Genomic DNA, 14,141 nt, shown 5'->3' with positions numbered 1-14,141 from the left:
TTGGAACAAAATTTATCATCATGAATTAATTGTACAAAAGTTTTACTGTGAGATTTACATTTATCTATACAATGTACTTTGATCAGACTTGTGGTTTAAATAGAAAGTTGTTTTGGTAAAATGTAAAGCTATAAAGATTATTGCTAACTGGATACTAGCGAAGTCCTTTATTAATTTTTCCTTCTGTATTATTCCTGGGACTTCTGACTAGCACACTCATAATTACAGTGGGCTTTCAGTAGATATTACTGGCAAAGAGATTTTAAGGGATTTGTTTTCTTGTCAGAAGCAGCCATGTTGGCATGCTACCACCCAACTGGGTTGCTTACCTCTTTTCTCCACCACTTAGACACAGAAATCAGTTTCATCTGTCCATCTGGCACCTTTCAAAAGAGCAGTAGTTCACATGAAATCCACAGATGAAGAAAGGTCTTCATTTGAAAGTGATTGTGGGTAGCAGTAACCTGAGTGGGTAACATTTCTAGAAGAAACAAAATTTAGTCCAGTATAGCAATTTGAAGTGATGGGGTTGTTTAATGTGCTCATTGCCAATGCTGAACTGACTTCTGATAATCTATAAAGGAACCCAAGACTAAGTGAACCAGGTGAGGCAAAATAGAATAAGCACTTCACTCTTAACACTGTGCAGTTCATCTGGGGCTATCTTCATAGCAGATACATCTTAATGGAATAATGGCTAGAATTAAATCTGTCTGATATCAGAATATCTTGGAGTATGCAAGGAGAATAACTCATTGCTAATGCTCTGTTAAGCATAACAGGCAAAGGGATATTAACCCTAACATTTTTAATATTGACTTAGCTGTCAGAGAGCTCTGAATTATAAAAGACACTGTGCAGTTAACATTAGATTCATTTCCCCCACTCAACCCATATAATTCAAATGTTCCTTAAAATTACAGCTATAAGACATAATGATTCAACTAATCTTTATTAATATTTGCAGGCAAGCCAAATTCATTCTGATAATTTTATGCAATGAGTAACCTAGTCTTAAAAACCACACCTCTGAATGGGAAACAACCTTATGTAATGTATACAGGAGTCAATAAAGAGCAAAAGTTCAGATTTCAGACTTTGGAATGAGTCTATCTGAAGGATAGACTGCAAAAATTTCAACAACTAATTTCCTGCATCAGAATTTCCTTCTCTATAGAAGATGGCTGAAAATATTTTTGAATCTGTAAACTTAGTAAAATTTACTTCTTAGAACAGGTATAGGACATAATAAATACTCCCCTGTCCTCTCCCCCACCCCCCCCCAAAAAAAACAAACCAAAATTGAAACAAAAAAACCTGGGCAAGATGGCATATGCTCATCATCCTAGTTCATCAAGAAGCACTAGCCTTGGGCAAAAGCAAGATTATTTGAAAAATAACAAATGAAAATGGACTAGAAGGGTGTTTCAAATGGTGAAAACACCTATCTAACAAGCTCAAAGCTCTGAGTTAAAACCTCAGTAAAACACACACACACACACACACACACACACACACAAACACCACAGAAACATTTCCAATTAGAAGTCCAATTCAGAAAAATGAGTTGAAACAGAAGAGATAGAGAACTCAAACATTCTCTGTAAAAGACAAGGAAACCAATGGACATTCTGATAACCTTCAAAATTAGAATGCAGGAGTTCCAAACAGGGAGGACCTGAAATTCCAGATTTGGGAAAGGAAAATATGCGAAGAAAACAAGCTGTCATTTCAAATGTCAGCTGAATATTTCGGTTGTCCAAAGGCAAAAGGTGAAGGAGTTGAGAAGAAAATCCAGGCTTGCTGTTGGAATCCTTAGAGGAGGAACTCCTTCTGGAGAGAAATAGAGTAGAGTGGAGTCTTCACCAGAGGAATCCAGACCCTTGGGAGAAAAATAACACCAATCTAAGCACTGATACTCTTGCACTCATAACGTTAAGTATCTAAGTAAAAATTACTAAGAACTTCATGACACAGAACCCTTCAATGCAAAGAGGGAGTCAACTTTAATAGTCAATAGTACTAGAGATCACCTGCTTAGTAGAATTATCAGAAATGGGCTCAGATGAACATGTTTAGACAAACAAATATCAGATAGAAACTGAAAATCACACAAAAACTTAACTAAAATACACTTACAGAAATGAAAATAACTCCATAGATGGATTTAATAGCAGGGGTTAGGATTTGTAAATCCTAAAATAGGTCAGAGGAAAATATTGATCACTCAGACAGAAAAGTTGATGGAAAATATACAGAGAAGGGTAGGAGACATATGGCTCTTAATAAAATATTCCAGGAAGAAGTATCACTGGAGTCCTGGAGGGGTGGAGAAAGACAACAGGCAGTAATCATATTTGAGCAGACACTGGCTGAGAATTTTCCAAAACTGTCAAAAGATATCAGATTTCAGAGTCAAGATGTCCTACAGACATGACCAGGATAAATACGAAGGAAATCACATTAGGTACATACAAAAGAAATTTATAAAACAAAGGTCAAAGGATAATCTTAAAAGCATGGGATTCAGAGGTAAGGGGTAAAAACTAACAGACTCTTCACTTGCTAAAGGAAGAAAGACTACAATTTGGCAAATTGTAAAGCTGGATGAAATTAGTCTTCAAAAGAGTTCTGCAGATCTCACAATTCAACATCCTTGAAAAGGCTGTTGCCGATTAACCTACAGCTCCTGCAGTCTGCAAATGATTCCACATAGGGAAATAGTCAGTTAGATGTAACAAATTATGGTAAATTACATAGGTGCACAAATTTGTTAACTATGAGGACAATACCTACAAGAAGAAAAGACCAATAATAAGTGGAAATGAAGAAAGATAGTGCAATTTTGAATCAATTTCATTAGTGTTAAAATTATCCATAATGTTGGCATATATTGTAATAGGTAGTGTTGGAAAATTCTTTGTGAGTTATTAGAGTAGAGCAGCTATTTAAAAAAAAATGTGACCTTACTTCCTGTTCCCATAAGGGCAATGAAATCTGTAGCCCAGTCTTACAAATAATAACATACGTAAATGAATAAACTATACAAACAATGCTTTATTTCTTATTTCCTGCTTTTTTCCCCCATGCCCTTCCACTTCTTTATCATCAACAGTCAAGGAAGGAAGATGAACTATTTCACTGGTAAATAAATAAAGATAAACAAAAATAAGCAAACACGGGAAGTTTCTTTACCAAAGAGAAATTTTCTTTACCACAGAGAAATGCAAATAATAAGGAAAAAGCAGACAGGTTGTACGTAGTCATGTATGGACATATCAAACATTGTGTATTTCAAGTGTGTGTTCATGTCCATCATTGCACACTGAAAGTGTATTGATTCCCTCACTTCCTAATACACTGGAAGCCTGGACTCCATGGTCCAGTGTCAGATGAGTTCATTACTCTAGTGGGCTTACTTCTCATTTAAATAAGCTCCAATACTTCTTCCACATATGTCTTTTCATGCATTCATTGACTTAATCTGCAGGTATTGATAGGAGAGTTACTTGTGACAATCATTTTTCCTGGTATGGTAAAAAAATGGAAAAGAGGAGGTAATGATCACCTTGATGAGGGCCAAATACAGAAATTAGGCAGGGGAGAAGTTCGAAATAAATGAGATGCAACTTTAAATAGGGTAGACAAATAAAATAAACCAAGAAAATGAAATTTAAGACTGAATAGGATGAAGTAGAGAAAATGGAGGTGAACATTTCCCACAGAATCCAGCAAATACAAAGGCCTTGAAAAGTAATAGCTACTATCTGAGAATAGGGATGTGCATTTAATTGGAACAGAGGGTGAAGGCAGAGTATAATAGAAATTAGGTTCAGAAATGTAATTGGAGCAAGTTTGCAAAGGTCATGCTAGATCAAAGAAATTTTACTTTTTACTTTAAATGAGATGGGATGTACTGGAGATTTCTTTTCTTTTCTTTTTTTTAAACTGGGGTTTGAAATGTTATTTTTTTTCCTACATTACAACTTGAACCATGCAAATGGCTCTTTTGGTTCAAGTTATTCGTCAAATAAGATCTCCAATTTTTGCCTAAATTAGCCTGAGCCATGATCCTCATGACTCAGTCTACTACACACAGCTTATTTGTGGAAGTGGAGTTTAGCTATGTTTTTTCCTCCCATCTAGCTTAGAACCATGATTCCACTGACATCTGGTTTCTAAGTAGTAGGGATCGTTGCGTCTAGCCCTAGAATCTTCAGCAGAGTTACAAGAAAGGAGTTGGATTTTAAAGGAACACTCACTGCTGTTAAGGAAATAGATCAAAAGCAACTATAGTGATCTAGGCGAAGATGATGATATGCTATTTTAGAATGATACTGACACTCACGTTGAGATCACTAGAGTCTTGAAGTGTATTACTTATTTCTGTGACTCAAGTACTTCTGTGTACCTCCCCACAAATTCATACATTGAAATGTTAACCCTCCATATTATTGATCCAAAGATGTGTCATCTTTAGGGGAGTGATTAGATGATAATGATGATAGAATGTCCACAAATGAAAATATTTCATCTTAAAAGTTGAGAAATGACTGAGTACAGATGGCTCACACCTTGTAATCTTAGCTATTTAGGAGGTTGAGATCTGAGGACTGCAGTTCAAAGCCAGCCCAGGGAGGAATGTCTGTTAGTCTCTTATCCCAATAAACTACTAAAAAGGCATAAATGGGGATCTGTGCTTCAAAGTAATAAAGTGCTAGTCTTATGCACAAAAGCTCAGGGACAATGCCCAGACCCTGAATTCAAGCCCTACGACGAGTACAAAGAAAATAAAATTGATTTAATTAAAAAAGCACAGGGATCCCAATGCTCAGTTGTAGAGTACTTCCTTAGCATGCATGAGTTTGGGTTGTCAGTTCACTAAGCAAAAACTTAGAAGACCCTTTCCTGATGAGAGACCACAGCAAGTAAATACTGTCTTTGCAGCAGAGTATGGGATCTCAACAGGCACCACATCTCCAATTCCTTGACTGTGGATTTCCCAGTCACTGGAACTATGAGAAATACATGTATATTTTCTTTTGAATTTATCCAGTTAATGGTTAATTGTTACAGCATAGCAAATGGGTGGAGGTAGTCCCAGAGACAATAAATTATGTTAATGTATAGGGACAGAGGAGTTAAAGACCAAGATTATTTTTGTGTAAATAGCAGGAAGAAAGGTCATGGTTATTTCTTATAATATAGATTAAAGGAAGAGAAAAATAAGGGGAATCTCAGTTTTGAAGATATTAATGCTTAGATACTCAAAGCATAGTTCAGCAGTGACTCTTATTCTGCTTGTCCAATGTCAAAGAAGAGTTCAAAATGGGAAATAATTTGTTAGTAAGCCATCTGTAATTTTTCTAAATTACTCAGATTTGTAACGTGAATTATTCTACCTTGCATAACAATTTCTTACAAGGTTTAAAGTACTTCTTTATATTAGAAAAGAGGTTCATGTGACTCAACTTGATTAGTTCTAGAAACTAGTGTTGAACAATGGGATGTAGAATAAGAAAGCTGTTTTATAATGTCAATGGGTCAGTGGTGAGTTGAAATAGATAAATGACCTTTCCTTTGAAGGTACATATTTGGGATTTGGTACATCTGTAGGTGCCAGTCAACATCATCTCTGGCTGTCAGTCATCTTCAGAGAAGGGAGAATGTCACCCAGCCAGAAGAAATGCTGAAAGGTAGAAGGAAGGGTCTCAAGGCTATGGCCAAGACAACTTTCCTATATATCAAACTTCAGCCTAGGATTTTGAATATCTGGATCAATAAATTCCTTTTGCTTGTTTTCTCTAAATTAAATTGCTTTGTACTGTTTTCATTTTCATCTTTGTGGCTGCTTCGTTTCAGAATTACTCTGGAAAACAAAGAACTAAGGTGTACATCACCAAAATAAGCACTATTTTTTAAAACTCATAACGGTCCAGGCATTGTATGGCATATGCCTATAATTCTAACATGCAGGAACTGGGAATTTTGAGTTTAAGGTCAATCTAGGAGATAAAGACTATATCTTGCTGGGCGCCGGTGGCTCATGCCTGTAACCCTAGCTACTCAAGAGGCTGAGATCTGGTGATCACGGTTCAAAGCCAGCCTGGGCAGGAAAGTCTATGATACTCTTATCTCCAATAAACCACTAGAAAACTGGAAATGGTGCTGTGACTCAAGTGGTAGAGCACTTGCCTTGAGCTGAAGAGCACAGGGACAACGCCCAAGCCCAGAGTTCAAGCCCCACAACCGACAAAAAAAAAAAAAAGACTGTGTCTCAAAACTAAACAAAATAAACAATAAATAAATGTTTAAATTTTTCTTGCAAAAGCTTTTTGGTCATACATATAAATGGAAAACAAGCTGGGTGCTCATGGATCATGCCTATCCTCCTAGCGACTTGGGAAGCTGAGAGCTGTTGATCATGGTTTGAGCCAATGCCTAGACAGAAGAGACAGAGCCTAGATAGAAGAGTCCACGAGGCTCTTATCTTCAATTACCCACCAAAATGCTGAAAATGGAGCTATGGATCAAGTTGCAGAGTACCAGCCTTGAATACAAAAGTTCAGAGACAGTGCTCAGGCTCTGAGTTCAAGCCCTGGGACTGCCCTCACCCCCTGCTCCTCCACACACGCCAAAAAGGAAAGAAAAGAAAGGAAAGGAAAAGGAAAGGAAGGAAAGGAAGGAAAGGAAAGGAAAGGAAAGGAAAAGAAAGGAAAGGAAAGGGAAGGGAAACAAATGATAAGATGTTACCCTTAGAAAAAATTTAGTTTGCTATGAAATTAGCTACTTTCACTATCACTCTTAAATACATCTTATACAATCCCAAAACATGTGTAGATTTATTTTCATAATGTCAAATTTCTAGACTCCCACTTCCATTATGGGAAAGAGCAAATCTAAAATTGAAGTGATTAGAAAAAATAATAAAGTTAATCTAACTCATAGATTTTGTCATTTATCTGAACACATAGGAATTTATCTCATTACTAAGCAATAACCAAAAGATTCCAAGAGGTGCTGAGCTAAGGAAAAATCATTATGAATGTGGATTTCTATTTTCAATCTCCAGTATTGTCCACTTGGTAATAATATATTTACTGCCTTAGCAAATGGGTGACTATCTCCTAAACTCTGTCATTGAGCACATACTTAAAAACCTTTTTTTTTTTTTTCTGTATTGGCTATTGTATAACAATAGCTTCTGCTTTTGCCTAAACCCCAAAAACCTCATTTCATGCTCACCTAAACAACTAAATGACACACATTTATTTGTATCAGTAAATTCACAATTCACAAAACACAAATATTTAAATCAAATATATAAGATCTCATAAAAAGTTCATTTCTACTTTTGCTGATGAAAAAATGATTTTTAGCTCTGATAGTAAAATTTCTTCTCAAACAGACCTGTTGCCAGATCAGAATAAATTAAATGTAAAAACTTTCAGAAATAACCCGCCTGAGCAAACAGGACTAGAAAGCAGGGTGAAGTGGCTGCTTCTTACAATCCCTCCTATTGTCCACACAGTCTGTGAAAGATGCCTAACATCACCTCATAGTAAGCATCCAGAGGAGAAAAACAAGATATCCTTATGTTAGCATTCCATGACTTCAAAACATTAACAGTTTCTCCTCATTTAGTTTATTTAATTCTTGGGTAACTAAGACTAAGGATTAAAATACCAGCAAGAAATGAGAGGAGGCCTTAAGACAGCCTGAGCTATAATCTAAACAAGGAGAGGGAGCCCAGGCATTATCTCATGTGAATGGAGATTCCTTGGATAATGCCTATAGATCTGGTAGGAAAGAAAAAAAAGGGAGAGAGGGTAGGCTTTGTACTCATTGTTCAGTCTTTGTTAGAGCCAAAAGGAGTGGAGACTTTCTTTTCAGCTCCACTTTGTAAGGAATGAAGAAAGGAATGCCAGTGGATCATAACAGAGGATTTGATGTCTTTATTTTCCATAACTCCAGAACCCCTGTGTGTGTATCTCCCTGTGTGTATGTATATGTAATTGTGCATGAGAGAGAGAGAGAGAGCAGAGAAAGAGACAGACAGAGAGACAGAGAGAGACAATAAAATCCTGAACCATATCACTCTCCTAGTGATGAGTGAAAGAACATTTCTATTATGATAGTGTGTTTTACTTGTCATGGTAGAGCTGATAGAGCTGCGATGACATCACATGCCCCTTAATGGAGGAAAAAAAAAACAGAAGAAGTAGAAGGAAAAAAAAAAAAAACATAAGCCATGAATTTCCCCAGAGGGCTACAGATAATATTTTCAAGTGTCCAATGTGACCTAGAGTGTCATATCGCATTAAGGCAACAATGAAGAAATTACTAAAGCTTTTAAACCCTCATTTTCCAACTTCTGTCCAACTGGCTTGTCTTCCAGAAGGCTAGGAAAAGATTAAAATAAAAGATGAAAACTAAATATTACAAGTTTCCTGGGTTGCCTATCTTTTGGAGATTAGCAGTTCCTTGCAAGTATGTTTTTGGCATACTTTACCTTTTTAGGATTCTATGTATTGAAATATTTTTAGTTTTAGAAATATGATCACCTTGTAATTTGAAATATATTCCAAGGATGCTCTGCTCAAAGCTCCAAGATTGTGTCAAACAGCCATTTTACAGCTCTCTAGTTTTCCACTAATCAGCAAAAGTTACTGGTCTTAGAAAAAGCCAAGTTCATTGTCTTGTAAATTACTACGGGTATTTATATCACAGCGTGATAAATCTCCAAGAGAAAAGAAAGCGGGCAAGAGATTTTTAGATCTATTACACCATTTAGCTGAAAGAATGTTTATATGACCCACTGCACAAAGTTTAAATACATGAGGCGATTTTGATTGTTAACTCCCTGAACTTGCTGGCAGAGCAAAGTGAGACAAGACATTTCTAAACTGTGTACTCTGGTATTGTTATCTGCTATCAGGCACTTTCTGTCTTGTCAGCTGATTCAGACATCTGCTCAGCTCCATAAAACCTGAGTACAACCATGGGTTATCTTTGTTTGTTTAGAGATGAGAAACATTAAGTATTAGTTATTAGTTAGATATGTTACCAAAAGTGAGATAAGAGATACGTTTAGCCATAAAGATTGTTCCCAAGGACAAGTTTGCTTAACCCACTCATTTTCCTTAGCTATATTCCACTTAGAAATACAGTAAAGCCATTACAGAAGTTTGTACAGTAATGAAATCAAGTGGTCCATCCTTAAATTTCTTTAAATATTAGCAGATTTCCAGATTTTGTTTTTGCATGAAATTTCTGCAATTAGTAGTAAGATATTACATTCTGTTATGTTGACCTAAATATATTTCCTGTGTTGCATTAGTAATTTATGAGGCTTCTTTTCAAATTAATACATGATCCAGACATAGGATGGTTAATTTTCATTTTTTACTCTATTGCTGATTGCTTAAATTATGCAGCAGACCTGTGGGCCCAGATGTGAGATTAATTTTAGAGTGTTTTCTCCCATATCATATACATAATGCAAGAAATTTTCTCTTCATTTTCTTTTTAAAAATTACTAGTGTATACATTAATCAGTTGGACAAATTGTTCGAAAAGTCATACCTAGGCAGGCACCATTGGCTCATGCCTGCAATGCTAGCTACTCAGGGAGGTGAGATCTAAGGATCAAGATTTGATATCAGTGGGACAGGAAAATCCATGAGACTCCAATTTGGTCACCAAAAAGCTGGAAATGGAGCTGTGGTTCAAGTGGTATAGTGTTAGCCTGGAGCACAAACGCTCAGGGTCAGTATATAGGTCCTCAGCTCAAGATAGTCCCAGGACCAACACACACACAAACACACACACACACACACACACACACACACACACACACACACACACACACACAATTACCTGCCTGATCAAATTAATCCAAGATATATGTTGGTGTTTTAGTGTTATGCTTGTGATCTAGTTCATTGATGGAGCCTCCCTACCCTGCCTTCCATCCCAAACACTCAGACTCACTCAGCACTGTTAGTTCCATTAGCAGGAATTGTTCCAGGCAGGGGAATTAAATCTGCTTAGAGGGAGCAGGAAGGAGAAGGCATATAACCTTATTATGATAATCAGGGGTTCCCTCCCAACTCAGGAAGAGGAATAATTAATCTGTAGTTCTAGGGAAAACTTACAAGTTCAGATTCCAAGTTTAGAATGCACAATTAATCTTTTGAGGCTGTCAGGACAACCTAACATTTATCGTTTGGCCTCCTCTGTCTCCCTCAAACTCCTCCTCTTTTCTCTTTCTCAGTGGCCACTTTCCCTCTGATGAGTCCTTGGCTCAACTGCTAATGTTCTTAGGGAAATCGAAGGCTTGGCAGAGTGAGTTCTCACTCTCAATCATGATCTGAACCGTGCCAGGCCTGGCTCAAACTCTCACTCCTTTGAGCAAGTCTAAATTTAGCCTGTTGATGCTCTTGGTATTTGTTCAGAAGTGCCTAGCCATGGTGGATCTTGGGAGTAGGGCCAGGAGAGAGCAGGGTGTAATTCTAGAAGCCATCAACAAAGGATCATCTCATTATATCCGAATCTAGTCATGAGAGTACAAATGTCCTCACATCTCACTGCAATACTTCTTTGAGTGGCCAGATTTTATTATATATTTTATTGTAAATTTTTTACAATATACAATGTACAATACTGTACAGAGGGGTTACAGTTACATGCGTAAGATAATGATTACATTTCCTATGGAACATTGTTTCCCCCTCCTTTGTTTTTCCCCTACCGTCCCTTCCTTCCCCACTTCCCCAACTCCTCCCTCTCCCCCACAAATTGTAACGTTCACTTTCCAACATGGTGTCTTGTACATCTCATTGTTACAATGGATCAACCTATATCCTTATTTCAGCATTTTGTTATTTCCCTTTTCCTTCCCAAATTAGAAAAAAAAAATGTACATACACGATGCAGGGCACCAGAATCAAATACAGTGACTGAAGTCTTAGAAAGGTTTTGTAAACTGTCTAATTTAATTTTAATTTTCAAAATGTATATATTTATTAAAATACAAAATGTTCTAACTTAAATTCACTAATTAATTGTAATCAGAATAGCCCAAGTTGTTGCCTCTGGTTTTGTTGTGTGAATACTGTATGTTAGTATTAACAAATTTTAGGAAGACATACCCTCAAAATTGTAAAAAGAAGGAATTAAAAAATGGGTTAGCATTCACATCTTAAAGAATAGTATCCACCTACTAACATTCGTTGGCCAACTTTCTCCTTGAGTTATGGAACAAATTCTCTGCCCTGCTTTTCAGCGCAAGTTTTCAGTGTTGTTGAACCTTGGGCTTTTCAATTCCTTTTTCTACTTTTTTTTCACGTACACGCTAGCTAGCCATCCTGTAGCCCTAGCAGTGCTTGGAAATTGAGTTTGTCAAGGCTACTTATCTGCTTTCCATTAAAAGAAAATGTGAGGCTGGGTAACATAAAAAGGAATGAAGGTTTCTTTAGCTCATGATGCGAAAGGCTTTAAGCCCAAGATCAGACAGCTGCAACTAACAAGGAGCTGACCTTGCATGTACAAGTGGCCAGAGTACATTAGAGAGTAGCAGGCAGTGGGCAGGTACACACAGAAACAACAAAGCACAGGGGAAGTCTGTTTTTATAATACTCCACTCCCTTGGTAGTTAACTCTGTCCCATTTGAGCAGAAACCCACAAACTGAAGAAATAAACCAATCACATAATAATGACATTCATGTTGCTTAGTGAATTCTCACAGGCTCTACCTCCCCTAACCAAGCAAATTTCAACACGAGTTTCACAGGAGACAAGCCAAACCCATTTATACTACAGTACCTCTCAAGACTTATCCAAAATGGCACATCTCTTGCCATTTCCTCAGTCTTTCCCTTACTCTAGTCTTTCCCTTACTTGGCTCAGTGTCCCAATCATTCCTTCATGAAGCTGTCCTTCCCTTGCTTTCTGTGACATAGTTTTCAAGTGTCCTACTATTGGGCAATACTGCTGGTTTCTCTTCATCTTGCAGGACTGTGACATTAGAATGGATTAGGGATCATTCATTGCTCCTCTAATCTCACGAACCTCACTCCATTAATTCAAGTCAGTCAGTCTAGATGCTTAAAATACCCAATATCCATTGAAGCTCCTATCCTGTTTGGTTGTCCATGCTTTACTTGAAAGGAAAATACACAAGTCAAAATTGAATTTATCCAAAGCCAGACTTCCAATTTTGACTCCAAAATCTCAATCATTCCTCATAGCTTTAATTATTTTAGCAAATCACATGTGGATGCTTTCAAAGATCCAAAGAAAACCTTTGAAATATTCCAGAACTCCTATGTTTTCATGTTTTGTTTTTTTTTTCCATTTTCTAAATCCATGTCTTTTCTGACAATCATTTTTTGGTTATTTCATCAAAATTTAGAGGCATTCTTCTTCTTTTTTTTTTTTTTTTTTGGGTCCGGTCGTAGGGCCTGAACTCTGGGCCTGGGCGCGGTCCCTCAGCTCTTCAGCTCAAGGGTAGTGCTCTACCACTTGAGCCACAGTGCCACTTCTGGCTTTTTTCTTTTTGCTTATGTGGTGCTGAGGAATCGAACCCAGGGCCTTGAGCATGCAAGGCAAGCGCTCTACCACTGAGCCACCTTCCCAGCCCGAGACATTCTTCTTATCATCACTAACATTCCTCCCTGTTCCAAATACCAACATTCCACCTGGCTTACCAAGAGTGCAGCAGGAATAGTCTATATTAAGCAATTCAGATAAGCAAGATCACGCACGTAAGTCAGCTAGTATCACACCTCTATTCAAAACCCACACTCCTTCCCAAGCTTGCTCTAACGTCCGTATTCCCGAGGGTAATTTAAATTGTCTTGCACATTCTCTTGTTCAGCTCACATTTTTGTATATTCCAAACTCTTTGCTCCTAGAACTCTTTTTTACACGTTTCCCCAGCTAGAATATTCTTCTCTGAGCAAGTCAGCAGGCATCTTCCCTTCCTTCCTTCAGGACTTGGTTCAAATATCATACAATGCCCATTCCTACCAACACATCCCACACTATACCCACCTGTTTGTTTTTATTCTTCCATAGTATAAATTTTACTAACTCACTATGACACACACACACACACACACACACACACACACACACACACACACACTTAAAATGAATGAAGGACTCTCCTTCCTCCCCTACCCCCTCCTTTGGTGCCAGTCTAGGGCTTAAACTCAAGGCCTGCCTGCTGTCCCTAAGCTTCTTTTGCTCAAGGCTAGTATTCTACCACTTGAACCACAGTTCCTCCACTTCTGGCTTTTCAATAGTTGATTGGAAAAAAGACTCATAGACTTTCTTTCCTGTGCTGGCTTTGATTCCAGACTCCTGAGTAACTAAGACTATAGGCATGAGCTACCAGCACCTAGCTCTTCCTATTTTTTATTGCACTCTTCAGCATGGACTGCTACCAGGAACCTACTAGAAATGTTTATTTCATATATAAGTAAATTAATATGTATATAAGTCCATGAGAGTCAGCATAATATCTCAAAAGCTCATGGTGAGAAACTGTGGTGATTTGAACCAAACTGGTGCTATTGAACATATTGACACTCAGTTTACCAGCAGTAAGGCAAGGTTTTATTTGAAAGTGATAACAGTCCAGTCATTGGTATATTTCTCGTCACACATAAAATCAGCATTGTAACTGAATGTATCAATATTGAGTCCCATTCATCAATGCTTGATCTCCTTTCAATGTGGAAGATGTTTCTAAACCTAGAAAACTGAAGACCTGAATATGGAGTTTTCAGGAAAAGAAAGTATCAGATGTTTAGCCATTCAGATTAATTTGAATTTTAGGTAATTTGAAATATGTATCTAAAATTATTAGACATTTAGATCAATTTGAATTCCAGATAAACAAGAAATTGTTCCAGATAACTAATGGATAAAATAAAAAGTGTATCCCAAGTAGTTCATGAGACAAATAATATTAAACTAATATGTTAAACATATGTGTCTAGGTATGTATTTGTTTATTTTCAGTAGAAATGGGTATATGTTGTGTCTTTGATTGACATTGTTATTTGGTTATAGCTAAACATAAAAACTCTTACCTGGTCCACTAAAATTCTCTTAAGCAGTGAATATTACT

Source organism: Dipodomys spectabilis, unplaced genomic scaffold, assembly GCF_019054845.1.
Source record: "Dipodomys spectabilis isolate Male_0828 unplaced genomic scaffold, ASM1905484v1 ptg000053l, whole genome shotgun sequence".
NCBI lineage: Eukaryota > Metazoa > Chordata > Mammalia > Rodentia > Heteromyidae > Dipodomys > Dipodomys spectabilis.
This window is presented reverse-complemented; position numbering follows the sequence as displayed.